Here is a 13,416-nt window from a genome sequence, read left to right as displayed (position 1 = left end):
AGAAGCATCTCTAATGCTATATGCTGCTGTGTTTCTAAAAATGGAATTCATAAGGCATGTGGGTACACCAGCTGGGCTCATATCCATACCATTTTAGATTCCCTTATATGTATTCTGCGGTTTGTTCATAATCATGAACTACATAAGACATACAGTGATAGCATCTGGGCTCACATCTCTCAGCTTTTAAAAATTGTTCATTTTAACAATATGTATTAAAAGAGGATAATGTTGGTATTTTTCAGTTACAATTTTCTTTGCTGTTCTTGCCTTCTAATTTTGTTGCTGTTCAAGATCACAGTGAGTGTGACAGTCCATTTGCACATTGTTAGTAGGGAGCTTTTTATACTCTTCTGAGGTCTAATTTCAGTATTTCTGAGGCTTGCCATGCAGAAAGCAGAGTGCAGTACATTTTAGGAACAGATAACCTGAGTCTGTTTTGATCAAATACATCCCTGGCCATCTGCGTAGCCTTGGCCTTGGGGACACTCAGGAGCATTTGCAGGTGGAAGGGCAAGCAGACCTCCAGACCTTTCAGCCTTGCAGCACCTCCCTCCAAGCACACCAAGAACATTTTCACCAGGCTCTGCCTCCGACAACTGACTCGACCCCAACACACCAGATTTCCCTGCTGTACATCAGCACTTTTCATCTCCCCTTGACGTGCGGAAAACAGACTCCACAATCAGTGAGATTGTAAAGTAGGTATGTTCATTCAGCGCTGGGCGGCACAGGGGGTAGTCCCACCAAAGTCGTGCGTGCCTGATTTGGCAGTTCACTTTAAATTTATACAGTCAAGTGTTACATATACACAGAGTTTCGCGATACGCCTATACATAGGCATTACCTATCCCCGCTTCATATTAAAATTAGCCCTAGGAAGTCATTTCCATAGTCTCCTCTCAACTGCGCTTGCGCAGTGCCTCCTTATGGTGGTCGTCTGGTGTTCGTGAAGATGAAGGCTGTATGTCTTCTTCACGGTGAACTCTTAACCTTCTGTCCCTGCGCAGACTCAGTTGTCCCTTGGCATTTGTCCAAATCACAAGGTCGGTCTTGGCTGGTTCTTGGAGCCACTGCTGCTTCTTATCAGGGACTATCTCCTGTCCCAGCCAGCCTCAACAATGCAAGCGTTAAACATCACTTCTCATCCCCTTGGGCCATGTCTACCTCTATTGAAACTTCTTTAACTTCATTATAAGCTAGATAATTATTAAACAATTCTTATCCACATTCATATATCTACTATATCAGCTAAGGTTTCTTTGGTTCCCCGTCTCACCCTCACGTACCTTTAAGAAACTGGACAGATCAAGAAAGATACCATGCCCTCACCCTGAAGTGTACTACAAGCACGACTGCAGCTGGGACTCTCACTTGGACAAGTGGAAAGCCAAATGAATGGGGACCTATCATGGCTTCAGCTTTTGGCCTTCTCCTCCACTTTCTAGGCCTTTTGGTTTTCAGGGACTTCCACAAAGGAAAGTGAAGGAAAGTTTCACAGTCTCTCTGCCCACTTGAACCTCTGCTGCATGCCTAGGGTTGAGCAAGATTTGCTCTTGCTGTTGGCCACCAGCGGCTTTCCACTAAAACGCAGTGTTGCCTTTTTGTCATCCTCTATTGTGTGAGAATGGCTGAAAAAGCTCCTTAGGGTTTCCAGGTTTGACCTGATGTTCTGGGAAGGGGAAACTGTGAACACTCCAGAAATAACCCTGTCAGGCTGGGAATTGGAAGGCCTAGTGTGACTGTGTGATAAGCCTGGTTGTTTCCTCAGCACTCACTGAATTGCCATGGCAACGTATGACTCTAATAGGTTTGCTTTTGATACTAAACTGCCTATATTTGCCTCATTGTGAAGGCCTAGTCCACTTCCAACACAGAGCATTAGGTACTTGGTTCCCTGCACAATACTGGAGCTTGTCTCTCTGTAAAGAATCCTAGGAAGTGCAGCATATCCTGTATGAAACCTGTCCCCAGTGTCTGATGAACACTATCCTAGACAAGTTGGTGGTAAGATAGCTGTCATTAAGGCTAGCTTCAAAGATGCTTTGCTCCCACTTACCTAAAAGGATATCATGATCCAGGCATGTTCAATGATCACTCTAGCTGGAAGCAATATAACTGGCTAGTGCCCAGGCTCTGACTACTTTTTTTCTGAAGATGATGGTGACATCCAGTTCTCTGCCTATCATGTCCTTGAACTCAATTTCTTCCGTTCCAGTTGTCAGGCCTTGATACTACATTCTGCTGTAAGATGTGATATTCATGAGGCATAATGGGAGAGTGGCTGTGTTCATTGGCAAACCATTTTAGATACCCTTACATGTCTTCTGCTCTTGGTCTGTTATCACTAGCTGTGTAAAACATTTGGAAGTAAGCTAATCTAATTGAATTAGGACAGTTTAATTCTGAATAAAAGTATGCATCCAGAGGTTTTATATGATTCTAACTAATCTACATCAAATCTCTAGCTAATTCAGATAAACCATCCTGCTCAGTTGTCTCCTGTGTGGACAAGTCCTAAGCCTTTTTTTCCCAGAGGAGCTCTACTGTTGTAATACCTTCCCCTAGTGAATATAGCCAGAACAGTGTGTGGCAGCCAGCTTCCTGAAGTGATTACATCAGCAGAATAATAATCTCTAAATTATGCACCTGCTAGTGGCTTCATTAGTGGACTGCGTGCAGAGGACTGCTCTTATGCTCTGGAAGTGATTAAGAATGGGCACAATGGTAATCTCCAACTGTGAAATTACTGAATCCATCCTCTAAGATGGGGGCTTCAGTAGAAGCCCCAGTAAAGAGTTTTAGTCCCCAAACCAAATTCTTTGCACCAGTGTTCTCATCTGACAGCATTCAGATCTAAATAAATATATAAAAATAAGAAACCAAACCCTTTTTTCTGACAAATCTCTCCCTAAATAACAATGTTATACCTAAATACATATTCTCTGCAGCTACAGGGAACTTGTCGTCTTGCTGGCAATCTTTAATGTGGTTCTGAATGTGAGATGCTTGAGTGGTGAATTCTTAGGACTGCTCTGAAGTAGGCAAATAACCCTAAAAAAGAGACTAAACATGTCTACAGCTGTAGAAGAAAATCTAAAGAGCTACAAAACGAGATGGGGATGAATTTCAGAAGCAGGGAAAATGCCTTCTTACACTCGTTAGCAAATGTGCCTATTTGAGGTAGATTTGCTATATTTTTCTAACTTAAAATATCAATACTTTAGTGGATGGCATTTCTACATTTTTGGAATACTGCTGTAGAAGAGAAGTGCTGCTCTTAGTCTACTGTTTCTGCTAAGAAATCATCTGCTGTTTCATCCTCTTTTGCTGCTGTTGCTTAAGGAAGCAGCTACTATTCCTTTCCTAGTAACCTCTATTTATACAGTAGCAACTGACGACTTAAAGATATTCTATTCAAATATTCTAAAAATAAGTCTGATGTGATGAGAATGAAGTGCTTATTTAGGAAAACAAAAGAAAAGCCCCTTTAGCTCTCATTGAAGACAGGGGACTTGAAGCTAATCCTAGTAGGAAACAGCAGGATGAAACAAGACCTTTGCTTTTTGGCAGTACTTTGCATTGTTGTCAAGACAAGGTGATAGATCTTTTTTGAGAATTAATACCCTTTTTTTTTTCCTGAGCAATCAGAAAAAACATTTTAAGGATGTAGTCTTGGAGCAGTCTTGGAGTCTTCCAGAGAGAAACAGAGAATGTCCTTGGTTTTGTTTTATATTTATTTTATGAAGTCACACTCAAAGACAGTGAACACCAGTGCAGAAGACGGGGAATAGAAAGACTAAACAAACTGTATTTTCAGTGGAGGGTGAGAGATTTCCCACGCTGAGTCTTTTTAGGAAAGAAACCAAGTGAGGAGAGACTTGATGTCAGCTGATTATGTGACAGAATTCTATGATACTGGGTCTCCTATGAGAATGTTGCCTGCTTATAATGTATATGTTTCAGTAAATTACCATTTTGCTTAGAAGAACAGATAATCACGAGATGTCTGATCTTTAGTTCTTTGTCAGATTAAGAGAAGTCAGTACTCCTGTGACATTGGACACTATGCTGCTGCTTTTTATTTCGTGCCTGCTGACCTGCCTTCCTTGCGTATTTAAGGTAAAAGGCTGTATTCTGCATTTTTTAATTAATAAAATGGATTTTTTTCTTCAGGAATCTGATGATCTGCATGTAGAGGTTAAGAAAATCTCTCTCATGGATATAATTTCTTTTGAAAATTGGGATTGTAAACTCACTTCTACCTGTATACTGCTATAAACCTGAAACTAAGAGCTGCCCATAGTTGAGGGGAAGAGTCACCACTACAGACTCAGTGGAAGAGCCAGCTTCTACAAGTCTTGAGCACTGCAGTCAGAGATACCACAAGGTTTTGGTCACCTACAAGGCTCTTTATGATCTGCTTGATCTCAAGTGTGTGATTTGATTTTCAAATGTACCACTTACTTCACTATAGTTGTGGTTTTGATTGGAAGGAAGATTGCTGAGAAACATACATGTCAACACAAAAGAGAACAGTGCTAAAACTTTCCTCTTCATCCTCACTGGCCTTCAGTATACCTGCTCCTTTCATTATATGGCTCTGTGCTCTGTCTTCACTTTTTCACTCGGCTTCTGGCATTTGTCTTTCTCATTAGATGTTTCATATTGTTGTGTCACATTGTGTAATAACCAGCAAGTGTAGTTGGACTTAGGCCTTTGCCAACATAAAATGGATTTTCAGGTGCAGATAAGAATATGAAAGTAGAAAAATGTGGTGAGGTACCAATTATTTTAATGGGAATAGACAAACAGCAGAAAATGAGATTGTTTCAGAAAAAACAGAGAGGTAAGGAAAATCTGATAATAAACGTGAGTGAGATAATCTAACCTAAAGGCTTAAATCTGAATACAAGTGGGATTTCAAAGGATATAACATGCAGTGACTTTATAGACAGTGAATGAGAATTTCCTATACAGCTGGTAAAGCAAATAGATCATTGTCCTGGTTTCAGCTGGGATAGAGTTAACTGTCTTCCTAGTAGCTGGTACAGTGCTATATTTTGAGTTCAGTATGAGAAGAATGTTGATAACACTGATGGTTTCAGTTGTTGCTAAGTAGTGTTTAGTCTAAAGTCAAGGATTTTTCAGCTTCTCATGCCCAGCCAGCGAGAAAGCTGGAGGGGCACAAGAAGTTGGCACAGGACACAGCCAGGGCAGCTGACCCAAAGTGGCCAACAGGGTATTCCATACCATGGGACGTCCCATTTAGTATAGGAACTGGGAAGTGGGGGCGGGGAATTGCTGCTCAGGGACTAGCTGGGTGTCAGTCGGCAGGTGGTGAGCAATTGCACTGTGCATCATTTGTACATTCCAATCCTTTCATTATTGCTGTTGTCATTTTATTAGTGTTATCATTATCATTACTAGTTTCTTCTGTTCTGTTCTACTAAACCATTTTTATCTCAACCCATGAGTTTTACTTCTTTTCCTGATTTTCTCCCCCATCCTACTGGGTAGGGGGGGAGCGAGTGAGCGGCTGCGTGGTGCTTAGTTGCTGGCTGGGGTTAAACCACGACAATCATACTAGATTAATTCAAGACACTGCAGATCCTACAGATAGTGGTCTTACAGTCATGTTCACAGGCACAAATATGGCCTGAATTTGTGATGAGTCACAAACATAAAGGAAAGCAAAGACGTGCAGGGCTGTGTGTATCATGCTTTCTGCAATATAGCAGAAAAGAAAATTGGTCAAGAAAGGACTAGATACTGCTCTTGTCTATTCTGGTTTGTGTAACTCCAGGTGGGAGTTGGGGGACTTGTTCCAGATTTAAATACGAGACATAGCAGAGGGTGGGAGAGGTGGGTTTGTATCTTTTTATCATTTACAAATCAGACCATACGTTTGTTAATTCTTTCAAATACATGTAGTATTTGGGAACAGCACTTCAGATAACAACAAATGGCCTTTTCCCAAGCAAGCTTCTTGTGTGAAGCTACTCAAAGAAAATCACCAACAAAGACGTACAGGAGACAACAGGAAAATCCCAATCACCATCACTCCCCTTCAGCCACTTTGTGTCCTCCTGCTTTGAGAGGTCCCCTTTCTGAAACTCATACACCACCCTGATCAGGCTTTGAATTAGGTCTCAAATGTAGGCCACCCAATGCGAAAGCATCTCCTGCGCATCTCTCCTCTTGCCCCCACTCCAGCCTGTGCTCACAGTCCATTAGCAAAGCTTCAAACAAAGTTTTTGCATTAGCTGTGAGGATGACACAGGAGAGCTTCCCTGTCACTGCTGTTCTACAGCTAGAGCTGGTGCTACACAGCCATGCTGTCTCCTGCTAGGGTAAAAGGATACCAAATGTCTTTGGCAGGACAGCATACTATGGGAAACTGGGCCATGGTCTTAGCTGCTGATGAGTATTTGCACATTTGTATTGTTATGTTGGTATTGTTCTTCCTGACAAACTTAGTTGTGACAGGAAGCTGCAAGCTCCCGTAGATCAGTGGTTAGCCCTGGAACAAGGAAAGGCTCTTTCACCTGCCAGATGGAGACTGGAATTACCATGTGAATTTATCAGCTGTCTCCCAGAAGCTTTAAGACATCCTGGCATAGCCCTTTTCCAGGACAGTATGTTATCAGAATAGGCTTCCAGTTCGTCATTTCTTATTCCTTGAGTATGAGATAGGTGTGATTTCCATTCATTCTCTGTAACAGATGCTGTCTTTTTTTTATATGCCCATTTCTTATTCTTGATTACTTTCTGAACTTCTTCACTCTTCCATGTTGGTCTTTTATTGCTCTTATTACCAGATGGCATAAAGAGCTTTGCAGCATACATTGATCTAGCTTAAAAAATCTTCCATGTCCCTTCAGTGCCATTCCTCTCTGCTGAGTTTTACACTTCAGCAGTGTTTAAACATGTCATCTTCCTCATTGGTTGATGTTGGTTTGCAGTTTAGCATTTTGCTTAGAATATATCAAAGAAAAATAGATAGCTTTGCCTTGCACTTTTCAACACCTAGGCTCCCATTGCCTTGTGGCAGTGGTGGAATGATGACGTTCTGACAGTTTGTGCGTTATTGAATGTGAGCGCTCATTTCAGTGCAGAGGTACAAGCAGGGACAAATGTGAGACTTTCCAAAAGCAGGGAGAAACCTCCTGGTCCAGGCAGCGGTGTCCTTGTGGGTCTCATGGCACATTTAGTCATGAGACTGAGGAAACTCTGTCACATGCAGGTATGGTCCTTTTGGAGCCCTGCTCTTGTGTTCAGTGCTGTTACAATAACAGCTGTATTTTGCTATTTTGCCTATACACTTCTGTTTCTGTATCAGCAGGGTCAAAGCCAATGAAGTAATGCCAGAAACACACAGTCTCCCTGACACTTTTTCATTTTGTGTTGTCTACCTCTTCATGCAAACATGCAACATGCTTACATGTCAGTGCAAGTATCACCTCATCTGTTTTCACCTCCATCCTTCAGATATGGCTGACCATGTTTTTAACAAGAAAGCAACACAATATTGACTCTCTTCCCTCATCTTACTCTCTCCTTCTAGTAAATCTCTCTCCCCCACTACTGTTAGTCCCTTTGACTTTGGTTCTATTTTAACAAAGACCAATACACAACAGAAGTAGCACTGTTTATGACTGTATTTGTTTTCTTACTACATATCTGGTTACAAGTGTGATGTGATTTATATCTATTAGACTGTAGATTCTTTGCACTATGAATTGTCTGTAACTGGGTCTGCAAGGCACTTCATCCAATGGAGCTTTCATCCCAAATGGAATCTTTAAGTGTCATCCATAATCTTCTATAGACACTTTTATATATCTAGGAGACATTTGGGATCCCACTGCTGAGCACAGTTTCTGCAGACCTGGAACAGTGGACGTAGCACTGAGATGCTCCAGCTAGCCTGTGAACATGAAAGAAAAGGCCAGGTTATATGAGCATCTTTTATGCTGCTGAACTGTGCTACTGATGACTTAAAATTGAGATTACTTTGAAAGGGGGAAGACATGAAAACAAAAAGGAGAGAGAAAGAAATTTAGCAAAAGATTTTAAGAGCTATTTAGATATTAAGATTCTGAAGGGGAAAAGTTGCTCACTGAAGTAACTAAGCATATCAGATGAAAAACTACGGAAAAAATCTCCACCAAAAAGGGAGCTTTCTAAATATTTTATCGAAGATACCATGTAAACACAGAGAAATGCAAATAGATTTCTGCCTTTTTTTCTGGGACTAAGCCTTTTGCTGTGCCATCCTGTGCAGGAAATTGCAGTCTATGATCAGTGTTCAAAAGTATAAATTGACTATATTTACAGACCATATTTATGTAACAGGGATTTGTTTTCTGACCTGATGTTCCCTGAATGGATCACTTATCATGATCACTATGCACAGTCAAGTGGAGCTTTGATGAATATGGGTGTGCAGCCAGGACTTCTGATATCAGCTAGATAAAAAGCAGTTTAGGAGCTGGAGGTGATAGCTACTGAATCCATCATTCACCAATTACCTTATCACAACACCCATGCTCCTACAAAGAGAGATTATAACCAAATCCCTCAATTTATGACCTTAGCAATAGAAACTGCCACTGTTAGTAATAGCATTACAGTTTCTAATTACAGTAGTAGAGAAGCTTCTAGACAAACAAACAGGCAATTTAGATGCAGTTTGACTCTAGATATCAGAGTCCTGATGTTTCTCACTGCTCATTTATTTCTGGAGAGGTCTAGGAGAATGATTTGTCAGGCAGAGCCTGAGGGGACATGAGGAAAGTCATTCTACAGCTATGCGAGTGCTAACTCAGCATTTTGAGTAGTGACATAGGGCTCCATTTATCAGATAAGGTACTCTGCCTTACAGGACTCTGTAACTATTGAGAAGGTGCTATATGACACTCATCATCTATGAAAGCAATTGGTCATTGCGGTATCTAAAAGCAAAATCATGGTGAGAGACCTTTTACTCATCTAGTATAGTCACTTGCTCCCTACACCTGCCCAGCCCAAGGATATTTCTGAAGCACTTGGGAGACTCCAGAGAAGGGAAAGTTTGGTTTGAAGGAACTGACAGAGTTTAATTTTTTTTTTTTTCTGTAATAGTTGGGTTGTGCATCTTTCAGTACCTTACCTCAGAGTTAGCCTAATAACCAAAGCTTGGGGAGTGGAAGTGCAAGATCCTGCCAATGGAAGACCTTGGCTTGAGCTGGCAGATAAGTAAACCCTTGAGAATTAGTGGGAGACAGTAAAAATTACTGGAGACACATTGAATTTTCTTGAAACTTTAAAAAAATAATGTTTCTCCTTTCTCGATTTACTAGGTACTCCTGTGGCAAAGACTAAACATAGAGGAAACACTTAAAGCCATATTTCCTCAAAACAAAAATACCATTTAATAGTTATTTTCCTGCGTTCTTATTTCTTTCACCTGACACAATCCTAAAACAATTGAAAAACCCCTCAAATACATGCATGCTTATAAGATGCTTAAACAGAAGTATAAAAACAGCAGGTGATTTTGGCTTGTTGGATGTCGGCCAATGTGGTCACCGAAGTAATTAGAACACATTGCAGTTTGACTAGTTTTTCAGCCAAAACAGCCAATTTGATTCTAATGCATCAGTTGACTAGTTTTTCAGCCAAAACAGCCAATTTGATTCTAACGCATTAGTTTTGATAGAAGAGGGCCTGGTCCCTTGGCTGGTCTTCCCTGACTCTAATTAAAAACTGCTCATTGCCCTGGGGAATCCACTCCTCAGGAAACTGCTCTTTTCAGCGGCAAAGAAGCAGCTGTTAGAAGTGAGCATTGCTTTTGTTTCCATTTCTCTGTTCTCCTGGTCTTCATGTCTCAGCTAGTATCAAAGCAGCAGGATGTTTCAGACAACAGCAAAAATAAGATCTGAGCCCACCTTTCTCTTCCCCTATTCTTCAAAAATGGTATTGTAAAGGTCACCGTTGGTGCACGTATAAGTTTGTAGCTATGTCTTATTTCCTTTTCTAAATTGAGTTTAGTCAGTTGTAGTCTGAGATCTCAGCCATTTTCATGAGAAGATCTGTAGTACATTTTGTATTCTGGCTAACCTCCAAGTATATTCTGCCCGGCTTAGTTTACTCAGTGCCACCAACAGACTGATACAGTTTTCACTCCCTGTTCTTCAATTTGGTATATAGTGCTGCTGTGCACCACTAAAACAGCTAGTCCAAGGTAGTCACTGAGCAAAAATGGTAGTGGCTGAAGAGGCTGGCTGTCCTGGGGCCAGGCACTCAGTACCCAGTGACGCAGTGCTGGATGGTGCTCTGGGCTTACTAGCTTAGGGGATATTGTTACCGAGGTCCTTAGACAACTTTCACAGACTGTTTTTGAGCATGAAATTTGCCTCATGTTTACCCTGTTTGGAAACACTTCCATGAACCATGAAGCAGAACCCTGAGGAGAAATATTACAAAGAAAGCTCCATCTGTGGGCAAGGAGAGCCATAAATTAATTTGGAAAGGCAGCTAAGTAGTTTACTAGGTTTCATATTTGCATATTCTGTGCCTACTTAGCAGTGCCTTTCAGGGGCTGGTTGAAGTCTGTGGCAGAGATTGGCGGCTAAGATGTCTCACACCCTGGTATCTGTCTTACTATAGAAAATAGAATTAACTGAAGGATAGTGAAATAAATACATGAAATATATTATTGTAAAATATGAAAGCACAAGGTGAGAGATGGGGAGTACAGAGCTGGGAATATGGAAAGCGTGTTTTAAGCAGGACATTCAGTCTGGGAAGCACTGAATATAAGAATTAGTAGCCAGTGCTTTGAAAATCATTCTTCATAGAAGAATCACATTCTAATTTGTATTTAAAATGGAGTTGTTCTTTATTATTTTGTAAACTCAAAGAAGTTCTCTAAATGCTTATTGGAAGTTATGTTACTTCTAAAAGTGTATAATTTTATTTGATAGCTATTTTTATACTGATGGATCACTTTTTGATTACTGTAGTCTTGTATTTAGACCTGAACAGATGGTAGTAGAGCTATCTTAGAGCTAGCTTAGTAGAGCTACAGCTGATTTGGGCTTTTCCAAACTGTTGGTAGCAATTTTACTTTTCTGTGTCCTTAGGCCAAAGTTTTCAAATGCATTTTAACTTTCAAATGTTAGTGTTTTTTTCAAAGGTATTAACTGCCCACATCTACATAAATGTGCCTATGTCTGGATGAGTCAGTCTAATATTAGGCTGAACACTTGGGTTTGGGCTTAATGTACTGGCAGTTACGAGCTGATGCTGGAATCACCCTGCAAGGGTCAGCTTGAAAGTCTTAGTTTCTTGGCTCTATGCAGAGAAATATGATTGCGTAGGATGTTGAGCTGTGGTAATACATTACTGTGGGACAGACACAGCAAAGGTCTTCCAGACATGCTGTGGAGCTCAACTTGAGATTTTGGGTTTGTCTCAAGCTCTTGATGAGCTCTTTGGACACAGCCAGCAGGGACTGAAAGCAATGAGTGCCTGCCTCATCACTGACTTAGCGGAGGCAGGGGCGGCCCAAACAGTCTGTGCAGAACACAGCCTGGAAAGATTCCCAGGAATGAAAAGTATAACAGCAGAGATTGTACTTCATTCCAGCAGGGTGATGGAAAAGGCAGGCCATGAGTTCTCCCTTCTAGCATGCGCCCTGAGCACGGACATGACAAGAAGTGCTCACCCCCACAGAGTGGCCCTGCTTCTTCCTGCTGGGCATTCGTGCTGGCCGCAGTGCTGGTGCTGCCCGGCCAGCTCCTGTTAGGCCATGAAATAGTCTCTGCAGGAGGCAATTTCTTTGGGCCAAGAAAAGGTGCTTATAAACCATAGCTGAGGGATTTGCTAAAGAGTCTGTAAAAATCAAATGTCAAATGCTTTAGCTTGCAGTGGCAGTTCAGTGGATTAACTTTTGGGTGCCTTTGAAAAGCACAGTTGCGAATTATAAGTGGCAGATTCGTGGATTCTGAAGAGCCCTTTCTTGAAATCAGAGTTTGTGGATTTTTGAAATCTATTAAGCCCCATATTGGAATATTGCTTCTGAAGCAAAAAAATCTTCATTTTGCCTCTACTGTGTATTAAGAGATTTCCCATGCTTACAGGGCAGCAGGAAAGAGCTGTGCAAAGTTCAGGCTGGGAAACCTAGTTCTACAGCATACAGCATCATGCACTTAGCACGTCTTATTTAGTAATATTTCTGCCCTTACTTGTCATTTAATAAACCAGAAGGGAAACAGCACAAGGCTTAGTTTGCCAATGCCTCTGATGTTGAGTCGAAACTTCCAGTTTAGATGAGCATCTTCTGGAAGGAGGAGAGAAGAGAGAAGAAAAAGTTGAGAGAGCTGAATTGTTGTTTGGCATGTAGGCTGAGGGCTGGAGGTTTTGGTTTTTTGACATAGGTTATCTGTGGAAACCTGGGCAAGTCACTGGGAAGTGAAAGCCTGTGACTCATCATCCCACAGCTAGTGAGCAGGCATCTAAGAGAAATTACTGGAGGATGGATGGCCCTTCAGAGGATGGAGAGCCCTTTGGGCTTTAATTGCTCACACATTGCAGCATGGATGATCATTGGTGTTTTTCTTAGTGGTAAAATAAAGCAATGGCTCCTACATGCAAGGATGGTGATTTTCAGGGCCAGATTAGTAACTCTCATCACGCTGCTGAAAAGGTAATATTTAACCTGCTCTAGAGCATAAACTGGATTTTGACCATCCTGTTTCCCATGCATCCTGAGTGGTTGTTACATGCCATCATGATTCAGTTATGGAAAATGTTTTTCCATTATGTTTAAAATACGTACTTAAATGTAATTTGGTTAAATGAGGTCCCTACCGTTAGTTCTTGAGAACCGTGTTTTGGTCCAGGGCAAATTTATCAAGTTACAAACCATGGAAAAAAATGAATTTTAAATGAAAATGCTATCAGGCATTAACTGTGAAAACACCAATGGTTCTGCTGTAATAAATTTATCTTTGTGCCTGCAAGCAGTCTTCTAATGGAAAAAAAGTATTAAATTGTGTTTATGACATATTATGGCATTTCCATCATTCCATTGCAGAATAATACTCCCATGTTAGAGAAAAATCTCTGTGCTTGCATTTAAGCATGAGAATGTTTCTCTGATATTCAAGCTTTCATTTTAAAATGAAATTTTATAGCCCTCACCACAATTCATTCGTAGAGCATAGCAGGCTTTTATTAAAAATACTTTCTAATGTATTTCTGGTAATTTATGCTTCTTTGTCCAAACAATTGAACATTTTATTTAATTTAGAGAAGCCTACAATAATTAAACTTTAAAAAACCAAATCATGCAAAAGCTGAGTATCTTCTGTAATGCAATTAATAGAATGAAATTCCTTCTGAGATCAAGGGTAGATCCTATATCTC

General features: G+C 40.8%; 1 protein-coding gene across 1 annotated transcript in view; it reads left to right on the top strand.

Annotated features, from left to right (window-relative positions):
- The window catches only part of PLPPR5 (phospholipid phosphatase related 5), an 86,095-nt gene that overhangs the window by 47,148 nt on the left and 25,531 nt on the right, over window positions 1–13,416 (top strand). The gene's annotated exons all lie outside the window — the stretch shown is intronic.

The sequence above is a fragment of the Haliaeetus albicilla genome, chromosome 8 (assembly GCF_947461875.1).
Source record: "Haliaeetus albicilla chromosome 8, bHalAlb1.1, whole genome shotgun sequence".
NCBI lineage: Eukaryota > Metazoa > Chordata > Aves > Accipitriformes > Accipitridae > Haliaeetus > Haliaeetus albicilla.
The sequence above is the reverse complement of the archived record's forward strand: the minus strand, read 5'-3'. Positions and strand labels throughout refer to the sequence as shown.